This window comes from Chiloscyllium punctatum, chromosome 1, assembly GCF_047496795.1.
Source record: "Chiloscyllium punctatum isolate Juve2018m chromosome 1, sChiPun1.3, whole genome shotgun sequence".
NCBI classification, from domain to species: Eukaryota; Metazoa; Chordata; class Chondrichthyes; order Orectolobiformes; family Hemiscylliidae; genus Chiloscyllium; species Chiloscyllium punctatum.
This window is the reverse complement of record NC_092739.1, coordinates 169,477,799-169,492,169: the sequence shown is the minus strand read 5'-3', so window position 1 is coordinate 169,492,169 and position 14,371 is coordinate 169,477,799. Positions and strand designations below refer to the sequence as shown.

At 56.7% G+C, this 14,371-nt stretch overlaps 1 long non-coding RNA gene across 2 annotated transcripts in view; it reads right to left on the bottom strand.

The window, feature by feature from the left end:
* The window catches only part of LOC140481850 (uncharacterized), a 30,673-nt gene extending 21,124 nt beyond the window's left edge, over positions 1–9,549 (bottom strand). For both annotated transcript variants that reach the window (XR_011961623.1, XR_011961622.1), the window contains exon 1: positions 9,511–9,549. This is a non-coding gene — a long non-coding RNA (uncharacterized lncRNA). The remainder of the gene's footprint in view (positions 1–9,510) is intronic.
* Between the last annotated feature and the right edge of the window lie 4,822 nt (positions 9,550–14,371).

The window sequence follows — 14,371 nt, the reverse complement described above, 5'->3', positions numbered from 1 at the left end:
CTTAAAGTGACAACATCTCCAGAAACTGTGGGAAGCTCGAGAAGTGATTGCTGGGCCTCTTGCTGAGATATTTGTGTCATCGATAGTCACAGGTGAGGTGCCAGAAGACTGGAGTTTGGCGAACGTGGTGCCACAGTTTAAGAAGGGCGGTAAAGACAAGCCATAAGACCATAAGACCATAAGACATAGGAGTGGAAGTAAGGCTATTCGGCCCATCGAGTCCACTCCGCCATTCAATCATGGCTGATGCGCATTTCAGCTCCACTTGCCAGCGTTCTCCCCGTAGCCCTTAATTCCTCTAGACAACAAGAATCTATCAATCTCGGCCTTGAAGACATTTAGCGTCCCGGCTTCCACTGCACTCCGTGGCAATGAATTCCACAGGCCCACCACTCTCTGGCTGAAGAAATGTCTCCGCATTTCTGTTCTGAAATGACCCCCTCTAATTCTAAGGCTGTGTCCACGGGTCCTAGTCTCCTCGCCTAACAGAAACAATTTTCTAGCATCCACCTTTTCCAAACCATGTATTATCTTGTGCGTCTCTATTAAGTCTCCCCTTAATCTTCTAAACTCCAACGAATACAACCCCAGTATCCTCAGCTGTTCCTCATATGCTAGACCTGTCATTCCAGGGATCATCCGTGTGAATCTCCGCTGGACACGTTCCAGTGCCAGTATGTCCTTCCTGAGGTGTGGGGACCAAAACTGGACACAGTACTCCAAATGGGGCCTAACCAGAGCTTTATAAAGTCTTAGTAGTACATCTCTGCTTTTATATTCCAACCCTCTTGAGATAAGAGACAACATTGCATTCGCTTTCTTAATCACAGACTCAACCTGCATGTTTACCTTTAGAGAATCCTCGACTAGCACTCCCAGATCCCTTTGTGCTTTGGCTTTATTAAGTTTCTCACCATTTAGAAAGTAGTCCATTCCTATATTCTTTTTGCCAAAGTGCAAGACCTCGCACTTGCTCACGTTAAATTCCATCAGCCATTTCCTGGACCACTCTCCCAACCTGTCTAGATCCTTCTGTAGCCTCCCCACTTCCTCAGTACTACCTGCCTGTCTACCTAACTTTGTATCATCGGCAAACTTCGCTAGAATGCCCCCGGTTCCCTCATCCAAATCTTTAATATATAATGCGAACAGCTGTGGCCCCAGCACCGAACCCTGCGGGACACCGCTCGTCACCGGCTGCCATTCTGAAAAAGAACCTTTTATCCCAACTCTCTGCCTTCTGTTAGATAGCCAATCCTCAATCCATCCCAGCAGCTCACCTCGAACACCATGGGCCCTCACCTTGCTCAGCAGTCTCCCGTGTGGCACCTTATCAAAGGCCTTTTGAAAGTCCAGATAGGCCACATCCACTGGGTTTCCCTGGTCTAGCCTACTTGTTACCTCTTCAAAAAATTCCAACAGGTTTGTCAGGCATGACCTCCCCTTAGTAACTCCATGTTGACTTGTTCTAATCAGACTCTGCTCTTCCAAGAATTTAGAAACCTCATCCTTAATGATGGATTCTAGAATTTTACCAACAACCGAGGTTAAGCTGATTGGCCTATAATTTTCCATCTTTTGCCTTGATCCTTTCTTGAACAAGGGGGTTACTACAGCCATCTTCCAATCGTCCGGGACCTTTCCTGACTCCAGTGACTCTTGAAAGATCTCAACCAATGCCTCTGCTATTTCCTCAGCAACCTCTCTCAGAACTCTAGGGTGTATCCCATCGGGGCCAGGAGATTTATCAATTTTAAGACTTTTTAACTTTTCTAGCACTATCTCTTTCGTAATGGCAACCATACTCAACTCAGCCCGGTGACACCCTTTAATTTTTGGGATATTACTCCTGTCTTCCACTGTGAAAACTGACGCAAAGTACTTGTTAAGTTCTCCTGCTATTTCCTTATCTCCCATCACTAGGCTCCCTGCATCAGTTTGAAGTGGCCCAATGTCTACAAGCCAGGGAACTATAGACTGGTGAGCCTGACCTTGGTGGTGGGCAAGTTGTTGGAGGGAATCCTGAGGGACACGATGTACATGTATTTGGAAAGGCAAGGACTGATTCGGGATAGTCAACATGGCTTTGTGTGTGGGAAATCATGTCTCACAAACTTGATCGAGTTTTTTGAAGAAGTAACAAAGAGGATTGATGAGGGCAGAGCAGTAGTTGTGATCTATATGGACTTCAGTAAGGAGTTCGATAAGGTTCCCCATGGGAGACTGGTTCGCAAGGTTAGATCTCATGGAATACAGGAAGAACTAGCCATTTGGATACAGAACTGGCTCAAAGGTAGAAGACAGAGGGTGGTGGTGGAGGGTTGTTTTTCAGACTGGAGGCCTGTGACCAGTGGATTGCCACAAGGATCAGTGCTGGGCCCTTTACTTTTTGTCATTTACACAAATGATTTGGATGCGAACATAAGAGGTACAGTTAGTAAGTTTGAAGATGACACCAAAATTGGAGGTGTAGTGGACAGCAAAGAGGGTTACCTCACATTACAACAGGATCAGGACCAGATGGGCCAATGGGCTGAGAAGTGGCAGATGGAGTTTAATTCAGATAAATGTGAGGTGCCAGAGATATGCGAGAGATATCCAGGCTGGGTGTGGAGGGATCAGTAACAGATCCCAGGATCAGTGATCCAGGTGAGGGCGTGGAGGAATCAGTAACAGATCCCAGGATCAGTGATCCAGGTGAGGGCGTGGAGGGATCAGTAACAGATCCCAGGATCAGTGATCCAGGTGAGGGTGTGGAGGGATCAGTAACAGATCCCAGGATCAGTGATCCAGGTGAGGGTGTGGAGGGATCAGTAACAGATCCCAGGATCAGTGATCCAGGTGAGGGCGTGGAGGAATCAGAAACAGATCCCAGGATCAGTGATCCAGGTGAGGGCGTGGAGGGATCAGTAACAGATCCCAGGATCAGTGATCCAGGTGAGGGTGTGGAGGGATCAGTAACAGATCCCAGGATCAGTGATCCAGGCTGGGTGTGGAGGGATCAGTAACAGATCCCAGGATCAATGATCCAGGCTGGGTGTGGAGGGATCAGTAACAGATCCCAGGATCAATGATCCAGGCTGGGTGTGGAGGGATCAGTAACAGATCCCAGGATCAGTGATCCAGGTGAGGGTGTGGAGGGATCAGTAACAGATCCCAGGATCAGTGATCCAGGTGAGGGTGTGGAGGGATCAGTAACAGATCCCAGGATCAGTGATCCAGGTGAGGGCGTGGAGGAATCAGTAACAGATCCCAGGATCAGTGATCCAGGTGAGGGTGTGGAGGGATCAGTAACAGATCCCAGGATCAGTGATCCAGGTGAGGGTGTGGAGGGATCAGTAACAGATCCCAGGATCAGTGATCCAGGTGAGGGTGTGGAGGGATCAGTAACAGATCCCAGGATCAGTGATCCAGGCTGGGTGTGGAGGGATCAGTAACAGATCCCAGGATCAATGATCCAGGCTGGGTGTGGAGGGATCAGTAACAGATCCCAGGATCAATGATCCAGGCTGGGTGTGGAGGGATCAGTAACAGATCCCAGGATCAGTGATCCAGGTGAGGGTGTGGAGGGATCAGTAACAGATCCCAGGATCAGTGATCCAGGTGAGGGTGTGGAGGGATCAGTAACAGATCCCAGGATCAGTGATCCAGGTGAGGGTGTGGAGGGATCAGTAACAGATCCCAGGATCAGTGATCCAGGCTGGGTGTGGAGGGATCAGTAACAGATCCCAGGATCAATGATCCAGGCTGGGTGTGGAGGGATCAGTAACAGATCCCAGGATCAATGATCCAGGCTGGGTGTGGAGGGATCAGTAACAGATCCCAGGATCAGTGATCCAGGTGAGGGTGTGATGGGATCAGTAACAGATCCCAGGATCAGTGATCCAGGTGAGGGTGTGGAGGGATCAGTAACAGATCCCAGGATCAGTGCTCCAGGTGAGGGTGTGGAGGGATCAGTAACAGATCCCAGGATCAGTGATCCAGGCTGGGTGTGGAGGGATCAGTAACAGATCCCAGGATCAGTGATCCAGGCTGGGTGTTGAGGGATCAGTAACAGATCCCAGGATCAGTGATCCAGGCTGGGTGTGGAGGAATCAGTCACAGATCCCAGGATCAGTGATCCAGGTGAGGTTGTGGAGGGATCAGTAACAGATCCCAGGATCAGTGATCCAGGCTGGGTGTGGAGGGATCAGTAACAGATCCCAGGATCAGTGATCCAGGCTGGGTGTGGAGGGATCAGTAACAGATCCCAGGATCAGTGATCCAGGTGAGGGTGTGGAGGGATCAGTAACAGATCCCAGGATCAGTGATCCAGGTGAGGGTGTGGAGGGATCAGTAACAGATCCCAGGATCAATGATCCAGGCTGGGTGTGGAGGGATCAGTAACAGATCCCAGGATCAATGATCCAGGCTGGGTGTGGAGGGATCAGTAACAGATCCCAGGATCAATGATCCAGGCTGGGTGTGGAGGGATCAGTAACAGAACCCAGGATCAGTGATCCAGGTGAGGGTGTGGAGGGATCAGTAAAAGATCCCAGGATCAGTGATCCAGGTGAGGGTGTGGAGGGATCAGTAACAGATCCCAGGATCAGTGATCCAGGTGAGGGTGTGGAGGGATCAGTAACAGATCCCAGAATCAGTGATCCAGGTGAGGGTGTGGAGGGATCAGTAACAGATCCCAGGATCAGTGATCCAGGCTTGGTGTGGAGGGATCAGTAACAGATCCCAGGATCAGTGATCCAGGCTGGGTGTGGAGGAATCAGTAACAGATCCCAGGATCAGTGATCCAGGTGAGGGTGTGGAGGGATCAGTAACAGATCCCAGGATCAGTGATCCAGGCTGGGTGTGGAGGGATCAGTAACAGATCCCAGGATCAGTGATCCAGGTGAGGGTGAGGAGGGATCAGTAACAGATCCCAGGATCAGTGATCTAGGCTGGGTGTGGAGGGATCAGTAACAGATCCCAGGATCAGTGATCCAGGTGAGGGTGTGGAGGGATCAGTAACAGATCCCAGGATCAGTGATCCAGGTGAGGGTGTGGAGGGATCAGTAACAGATCCCAGGATCAGTGATCTAGGCTGGGTGTGCAGGGATCAGTAACAGATCCCAGGATCAGTGATCCAGGTGAGGGTGTGGAGGGATCAGTAACAGAACCCAGGATCAGTGATCCCGGTGAGGGTGTGGAGGGATCAGTAACAGATCCCAGGATCAGTGATCCAGGTGAGGGTGTGGAGGGATCAGTAACAGATCCCAGGATCAGTGATCCAGGTGAGGGTGTGGAGGGATCAGTAACAGATCCCAGGATCAGTGATCCAGGTGAGGGTGTGGAGGGATCAGTAACAGATCCCAGGATCAGTGATCCAGGCTGGGTGTGGAGGAATCAGTAACAGATCCCAGGATCAGTGATCCAGGTGAGGGTGTGGAGGGATCAGTAACAGATCCCAGGATCAGTGATCCAGGTGAGGGTGTGGAGGGATCAGTAACAGATCCCAGGATCAATGATCCAGGCTGGGTGTGGAGGGATCAGTAACAGATCCCAGGATCAATGATCCAGGCTGGGTGTGGAGGGATCAGTAACAGATCCCAGGATCAATGATCCAGGCTGGGTGTGGAGGGATCAGTAACAGATCCCAGGATCAGTGCTCCAGGTGAGGGTGTGGAGGGATCAGTAACAGATCCCAGGATCAGTGATCCAGGTGAGGGTGTGGAGGGATCAGTAACAGATCCCAGAATCAGTGATCCAGGCTGGGTGTGGAGGGAACAGGAACAGATCCCAGGATCAGTGATCCAGGTGAGGGTGTGGAGGGATCAGTAACAGATCCCAGGATCAGTGATCCAGGCTGGGTGTGGAGGGAACAGTATCTGATCCCAGGATCAGTGATTCAGGCTGGGTGTGGAGGGATCATTGACAGATCCCGGGATCAGTGATCCAGGTGAGGGCGTGGAGGGATCAGTAACAGATCCCAGGATCAGTGATCCAGGCTGGGTGTGGATGGATCAGTAACAGATCCCAGGATCAATGATCCAGGTGAGGGTGTGGAGGGATCAGTAACAGATCCCAGGATCAGTGATCCAGGCTGGGTGTGGAGGGATCATTGACAGATCCCGGGATCAGTGATCCAGGTGAGGGCGTGGAGGGATCAGTAACAGATCCCAGGATCAGTGATCCAGGTGAGGGTGTGGAGGGATCAGTAACAGATCCCAGGATCAGTGATCCAGGCTGGGTGTGGATGGATCAGTAACAGATCCCAGGATCAGTGATCCAGGTGAGGGTGTGGAGGGATCAGTAACAGATCCCAGGATCAGTTATCCAGGCTGGGTGTGGAGGGATCAGTAACAGATCCCAGGATCAGTGATCCAGGCTGGGTGTGGAGCGATCATTAACAGATCCCGGGATCAGTGATCCAGGTGAGGGTGTGGAGGGATCAGTAACAGATCCCAGGATCAGTGATCCAGGCTGGGTGTGGAGGGATCAGTAACAGATCCCAGGATCAATGATCCAGGCTGGGTGTGGAGGGATCAGTAACAGATCCCAGGATCAATGATCCAGGCTGGGTGTGGAGGGCTCAGTAACAGATCCCAGGATCAATGATCCAGGCTGGGTGTGGAGGGATCAGTAACAGATCCCAGGATCAGTGATCCAGGTGAGGTTGTGGAGGGATCAGTAACAGATCCCAGGATCAGTGATCCAGGTGAGGGTGTGGAGGGATCAGTAACAGATCCCAGGATCAGTGATCCAGGTGAGGGTATGGAGGGATCAGTAACAGATCCCAGGATCAGTGATCCAGGTGAGGGTGTGGAGGGATCAGTAACAGATCCCAGGATCAGTGATCCAGGCTGGGTGTTGAGGGATCAGTAACAGATCCCAGGATCAGTGATCCAGGTGAGGGTGTGGAGGGATCAGTAACAGATCCCAGGATCAGTGATCCAGGCTGGGTGTGGAGGAATCAGTAACAGATCCCAGGATCAGTGATCCAGGTGAGGGTGTGGAGGGATCAGTAACAGATCCCAGGATCAGTGATCCAGGTGAGGGTGTGGAGGGATCAGTAACAGATCCCAGGATCAATGATCCAGGCTGGGTGTGGAGGGATCAGTAACAGATCCCAGGATCAATGATCCAGGCTGGGTGTGGAGGGATCAGTAACAGATCCCAGGATCAATGATCCAGGCTGGGTGTGCAGGGATCAGTAACAGATCCCAGGATCAGTGATCCAGGTGAGGGTGTGGAGGGATCAGTAACAGATCCCAGGATCAGTGATCCAGGTGAGGGTGTGGAGGGATCAGTAACAGATCCCAGGATCAGTGATCCAGGCTGGGTGTGGAGGGAACAGTAACAGATCCCAGGATCAGTGATCCAGGTGAGGGTGTGGAGGGATCAGTAACAGATCCCAGGATCAGTGATCCAGGCTGGGTGTGGAGGGAACAGTATCTGATCCCAGGATCAGTGATTCAGGCTGGGTGTGGAGGGATCAGTAACAGATCCCAGGATCAGTGATCCAGGCTGGGTGTGGAGGGATCATTGACAGATCCCGGGATCAGTGATCCAGGTGAGGGCGTGGAGGGATCAGTAACAGATCCCAGGATCAGTGATCCAGGTGAGGGTGTGGAGGGATCAGTAACAGATCCCAGGATCAGTGATCCAGGTGAGGGTGTGGAGGGATCAGTAACGGATCCCAGGATCAGTGATCCAGGTGAGGGTGTGGAGGGATCAGTAACAGATCCCAGGATCAGTGATCCAGGTGAGGGTGTGGAGGGATCAGTAACAGATCCCAGGATCAATGATCCAGGCTGGGTGTGGAGGGATCAGTAACAGATCCCAGGATCAGTGATCCAGGTGAGGGTGTGGAGGGATCAGTAACAGATCCCAGAATCAGTTATCCAGGCTGGGTGTGGAGGGATCAGTAACAGATCCCAGGATCAGTGATCCAGGCTGGGTGTGGAGCGATCATTAACAGATCCCGGGATCAGTGATCCAGATGAGGGTGTGGAGGGATCAGTAACAGATCCCTGGATCAGTGATCCAGTTGAGGGTGTGGAGGGATCAGTAACAGATCCCAGAATCAGTGATCCAGGTGAGGGTGTGGAGGGATCAGTAACAGATCCCAGGATCAGTGATCCATGTGAAGGTGTGGAGGGATCAGTAACAGATCCCAGGATCAGTGATCCAGGCTGGGTGTGGAGAGATCAGTAACAGATCCCAGGATCAGTGATCCAGGCTGGGTGTGGATGGATCAGTAACAGATCCCAGGATCAGTGATCCAGGTGAGGGTGTGGATGGATGAGTAACAGATCCCAGGATCAGTGATCCAGGTGAGGGTGTGGAGGGATCAGTAACAGAACCCAGGATCAGTGATCCCGGTGAGGGTGTGGAGGGATCAGTAACAGATCCCAGGATCAGTGATCCAGGTGAGGGTGTGGATGGATCAGTAACAGATCCCAGGATCAGTGATCCAGGTGAGGGTGTGGAGGGATCAGTAACAGAACCCAGGATCAGTGATCCCGGTGAGGGTGTGGAGGGATCAGTAACAGATCCCAGGATCAGTGATCCAGGTGAGGGTGTGGAGGGATCAGTAACAGATCCCAGGATCAGTGATCCAGGCTGGGTGTGGAGGGATCAGTAACAGATCCCAGGATCAGTGATCCAGGCTGGGTGTGGAGGGATCAGTAACAGATCCCAGGATCAGTGATCCAGGCTGGGTGTGGAGGAATCAGTAACAGATCCCAGGATCAGTGATCCAGGTGAGGGTGTGGAGGGATCAGTAACAGATCCCAGGATCAGTGATCCAGGCTGGGTGTGGAGGGATCAGTAACAGATCCCAGGATCAGTGATCCAGGTGAGGGTGTGGAGGGATCAGTAACAGATCCCAGGATCAGTGATCCAGGTGAGGGTGTGGAGGGATCAGTAACAGATCCCAGGATCAGTGATCCAGGCTGGGTGTGGAGGGATCAGTACCAGATCCCGGGATCAGTGATCCAGGTGAGGGTGTGGATGGATTAGTAACAGATCCCAGGATCAGTGATCCCGGTGAGGGTGTGGAGGGATCAGTAACAGATCCCAGGATCAGTGATCCAGGTGAGGCTGTGGAGGGATCAGTAACAGATCCCAGGATCAGTGATCCAGGTGAGGGTGTGGAGGGATCAGTAACAGATCCCAGGATCAGTGATCCAGGTGAGGCTGTGGAGGGATCAGTAACAGATCCCAGGATCAGTGATCCAGGTGAGGGTGTGGAGGGATCAGTAACAGATCCCAGGATCAGTGATCCAGGTGAGGGTGTGGAGGGATCAGTAACAGATCCCGGGATCAGTGATCCAGGTGAGGGTGTGGAGGGATCAGTAACAGATCCCAGGATACTGTCCTTTCAGATCCCCTGTCTGCCTGAACCTTGATGGGTCTCTGGGCCTGGCTGTTGTCCCGGGTTGTCTCTGTGTTTCTGTGAATTCCTTTCCCACATTCTGTGTTAGTGGAACATTACAAACATCATTCACTCTTGTTATTGAAGAGATTCCTTACCTGTGGTACTTTTTACTGTTGTCCAAGGCGATGTCGCTGTGGAAAGTAACAAAGCAGAAGCTGCTGTATAAATGTGTAATGATTGACCCGGAGTTTGAGAACGTTTCCTGGATGAGCTTCATGGTATCTATCCCTTACCGTGGCCCACAGCTGGACCCACAGAAAGCTCCTGTCCCAGTCACTGCTGCTGGACCTTCCACCCCCAAAATGACTCCAAGGAAATCCAAACCTCCCTTATATTTCAAACATCCATCCACCTCCTCTTGAAATACTTTCATTGATCTAGCCTCCATAATGCTCTGGGGTACACTCAGTCAGGGGCTGTGCTGGAAACGAGCAGTTTTCACAAGTCATGTGACCAGCAGAGGGTGGCTGAGAGGGAGAGGCATCACTTTGGCCCACACATTCTGGCCTGGAAGCAGTCCCCTGGCCTAGAGAGTAGGCCTAGTATCCAAAGAGTACTGAAGGCCCAAACACTGCAGTACTGTCATGTTCCCCTCCTTCCTGCCTCCTCCACCAAAACAAATAGTGGAGGGGTAGAGAGACGTGCTGTTGGAAAATTTGTTGGTAGCAGGGGGATTAGTGAGGTTTTGGTCTGAGAGGATTCGGAGAGCAGCAGCTCTGTTAAAAGGTCCAGGTGAGCTCAGGTAAAGTCTTTTTAACTTTCCTCTTTAGTTTTGCAGCAGCTAAGATGGCAGTTAGGGCAGTTGTATGTTCCTCTTGCAGGATGTGGGAGCTCAGGGAGACTCCCATCATCCCTGATGACTACACGTGTGGGAAGTGCACCCAGCTGCAGCTCCAGGGAGACCGTGTTAGGGAGCTGGAGATGGATGTACTCAGGATCATGGGAGAGGCTGAGTACTTCAGAGGGAAGAGTTTCAGTGATGTGGTCACACCGAAGGTACAGGCAGAGAGTAGCTGGGTGACCACCAGGAATGGGAAAGGGAGTCGGCTGAGAGTGCAGGAATCTCCTGGGACCATTCCCCTCGAAACCCAGAATACCGTTTTGGATACTATTGGGGGAGAGGAGTGTGGGGTAGGGGTGACCATTCAGGGGAAAGCAGCAATAGTCAGGTCAGTGGCACTGTGACTGGCTGTGGGGCACAGTGAGAAAGGGGAAAGGTAACCTGCACCTCAGGGATAGGAGACGCGGTCATTAGGAGGAAAGACAGGATCGGAGATTCTGTGGCTGCAAACAGGAATCTGGGTGTTGTCTCCCACTGCCCAGGGTCCAGGATATCTCAGAGCAGCTGCAGAACGCTCTCAAGGGGGAGGGGGAGCAGCCAGAGGTCAATGTGCACATTCGCCCAAATGACATCGGTAGAAATAGGGGTGAGGACTTGCAGAGTGATTATAGAGAGCTCAGAAAAATCTTAAAAACAGGACCTCGCCGGTAATAATCTCCAGATTACTCCCAGAGCCACGTGTTAGTGAGGGTAGGGACAGAAGGATATGGCAGATAAATGTGTGGCCATAGAATTGGTGCAGGGAGCAGGGATTCCGAGTGTGTCCGTGTATGTGGGTGGGAGGGGAGGGGAGGGGGTGTGTGTGGGTGGGGAGGGGGTGTGTGTGGGTGGGAGGGAGGGGGTGTGTGTGTGGGAGGGGAGGGGGGGGTGTGTGGGAGGGGAGGGGGGGTGTGTGGGAGGGGAGGGGGGGTGTGTAGGAGGGGAGGGGGGTGTGTGTGGGAGGGGAGGGGGGGTGTGTGGGAGGGGAGGGGGGGGTGTGTGGGGGGGGAGGGGGTGTGTGTGGGGGGGGAGGGGGTGTGTGGGAGGGGAGGGGGTGTGTGTGGGGGGGGAGGGGGTGTGTGTGGGAGGGGAGGGGTGTGTAGGAGGGGAGGGGGTGTGTGTGGGAGGGGAGGGGGTGTGTGTGTGGGAGGGGAGGGGGTGTGTGTAGGAGGGGAGGGGGGGTGTGTGGGAGGGGAGGGGGGGTGTGTGGGAGGGGAGGGGGGGTGTGTGGGAGGGGAGGGGGGGTGTGTGGGAGGGGAGGGGGGGTGTGTGGGAGGGGAGGGGGGGTGTGTAGGAGGGGAGGGGGGTGTGTGTGGGAGGGGAGGGGGGGTGTGTGGGAGGGGAGGGGGGGTGTGTGGGGGGGGAGGGGGTGTGTGTGGGGGGGGAGGGGGTGTGTGGGAGGGGAGGGGGTGTGTGTGGGGGGGGAGGGGGTGTGTGTGGGAGGGGAGGGGGTGTGTAGGAGGGGAGGGGGTGTGTGTGGGAGGGGAGGGGGTGTGTGTGTAGGAGGGGAGGGGGGGGTGTGTGGGAGGGGGGGGGTGTGTGTGGGAGGGGAGGGGGGGTGTGGGGGGGGAGGGGGGGTGTGTGGGAGGGGAGGGGGTGTGTGTAGGAGGGGAGGGGGTGTGTGGGAGGGGAGGGGGGGTGTGGGGGGGGAGGGGGGGTGTGTGGGAGGGGAGGGGGTGTGTGTAGGAGGGGAGGGGGGGTGTGTGGGAGGGGAGGGGGGGGTGTGTGGGGGGGGAGGGGGTGTGTGTAGGAGGGGAGGGGGTGTGTGTAGGAGGGGAGGGGGGGTGTGTGGGAGGGGAGGGGGTGTGTGTAGGAGGGGAGGGGGTGTGTGTAGGAGGGGAGGGGGTGTGTGTAGGAGGGGAGGGGGGGTGTGTGGGAGGGGAGGGGGGTGTGTGTGTAGGAGGGGAGGGGGTGTGTGTAGGAGGGGAGGGGGGGTGTGTGGGAGGGGAGGGGGTGTGTGTAGGAGGGGAGGGGGGGTGTGTGTAGGAGGGGAGGGGGGGTGTGTGGGGGGGGAGGGGGGTGTGTGTAGGAGGGGAGGGGGTGTGTGTAGGAGGGGAGGGGGGGTGTGTGGGAGGGGAGGGGGGTGTGTGTAGGAGGGGAGGGGGGGTGTGTGGGGGGGGAGGGGGTGTGTGTGGGGGGGGAGGGGGTGTGTGTAGGAGGGGAGGGGGGTGTGGGGGGGGAGGGGGGTGTGTGTAGGAGGGGAGGGGGTGTGTGTAGGAGGGGAGGGGGGGTGTGTGGGGGGGGAGGGGGGTGTGTGTAGGAGGGGAGGGGGGGTGTGTGGGAGGGGAGGGGGGGTGTGTGGGAGGGGAGGGGGGGTGTGTGTGGGAGGGGAGGGGGTGTGTGTGTGTAGGAGGGGAGGGGGTGTGTGGGAGGGGAGGGGGTGTGTGGGAGGGGAGGGGGGGTGTGGGGGGGGAGGGGGGGTGTGTGGGAGGGGAGGGGGTGTGTGTGGGAGGGGAGGGGGTGTGTGTGGGAGGGGAGGGGGGGTGTGTGGGAGGGGAGGGGGTGTGTGTGGGGGGGAGGGGGGGTGTGTGGGAGGGGAGGGGGTGTGTGTGGGAGGGGAGGGGGGGTGTGTGGGGGGGGAGGGGGGGTGTGTGGGGGGGGAGGGGGGGGTGTGTGGGGGGGGAGGGGGGGTGTGTGGGAGGGGAGGGGGTGTGTGTGGGAGGGGAGGGGGTGTGTGTGGGAGGGGAGGGGGTGTGTGGGAGGGGAGGGGGTGTGTGTGGGAGGGGAGGGGGTGTGTGTGGGGGGGGAGGGGGGGGTGTGTGGGGGGGGAGGGGGTGTGTAGGAGGGGAGGGGGTGTGTGTGGGGGGGGAGGGGGTGTGTGGGGGGGGAGGGTGTGTGTGTAGGAGGGGAGGGGGTGTGTGTGGGAGGGGAGGGGGTGTGTGTGGGGGGGGGAGGGGGGGGTGTGTGGGGGGGGAGGGGGTGTGTAGGAGGGGAGGGGGTGTGTGTGGGGGGGGAGGGTGTGTGTGTGGGAGGGGAGGGGGTGTGTAGGAGGGGAGGGGGTGTGTGTGGGAGGGGAGGGGGTGTGTGTGGGGGGGGAGGGTGTGGTGTGTGGGGGGGGGAGGGGGTGTGTAGGAGGGGAGGGGGTGTGTGTGGGAGGGGAGGGGGTGTGTAGGAGGGGAGGGGGTGTGTGTGGGAGGGGAGGGGGTGTGTGTAGGAGGGGAGGGGGTGTGTGTGGGAGGGGAGGGGGTGTGTAGGAGGGGAGGGGGTGTGTGTGGGAGGGGAGGGGGTGTGTGTAGGAGGGGGAGGGGGTGTGTGTGGGAGGGGAGGGGGGGGGTGTGTGGGAGGGGAGGGGGGGTGTGTGGGAGGGGAGGGGGTGTGTGTGGGAGGGGAGGGGGGGTGTGTAGGAGGGGAGGGGGTGTGTGTGGGAGGGGTGGGGGTGTGTGTGTGGGAGGGGAGGGTGTGGTGGGTGGGAGGGGGGGGGGTGTGTGTGGGAGGGGAGGGGGTGTGTGTGTGGGAGGGGAGGGGGGGTGTGTGTGTGGGAGGGGAGGGTGTGTGTGTGGGAGGGGGGGGGGTGTGTGTGGGAGGGGAGGGGGTGTGTGGGGGGGGAGGGGGGGTGTGTGGGAGGGGAGGGGGTGTGTGTGGGAGGGGAGGGGGTGTGTGTGTGGGAGGGGAGGGGGGTGTGTGTGTAGGAGGGGAGGGGGTGTGTGTAGGAGGGGAGGGGGGTGTGTGTGTGGGAGGGGAGGGGGTGTGTGTGTGGGAGGGGAGGGTGTGTGTGTGGGAGGGGGGGGGGTGTGTGTGGGAGGGGAGGGGGGTGTGTGGGAGGGGAGGGTGTGTGTGTAGGGGGGGGGGGGGTGTGTGTGGGAGGGGAGGGGGGGTGTGTGGGAGGGGAGGGGGGGTGTGTGGGAGGGGGGGGGGGTGTGTGTGGGAGGGGAGGGGGGGTGTGTGGGAGGGGAGGGGGGGGTGTGTGGGAGGGGAGGGGGGGTGTGGGGGGGGAGGGGGGGTGTGTGGGAGGGGAGGGGGTGTGTGTGGGAGGGGAGGGGGTGTGTGTGGGAGGGGAGGGGGTGTGTGTGTGGGAGGGGAGGGGGGGTGTGTGGGGGGGGAGGGTGTGTGTGTGGGAGGGGAGGGGGGTGTGTAGGAGGGGAGGGGGTGTGTGTGGGAGGGGGAGGGTGTGTGTGTGGGGGGGGAGGGGGGGTGTG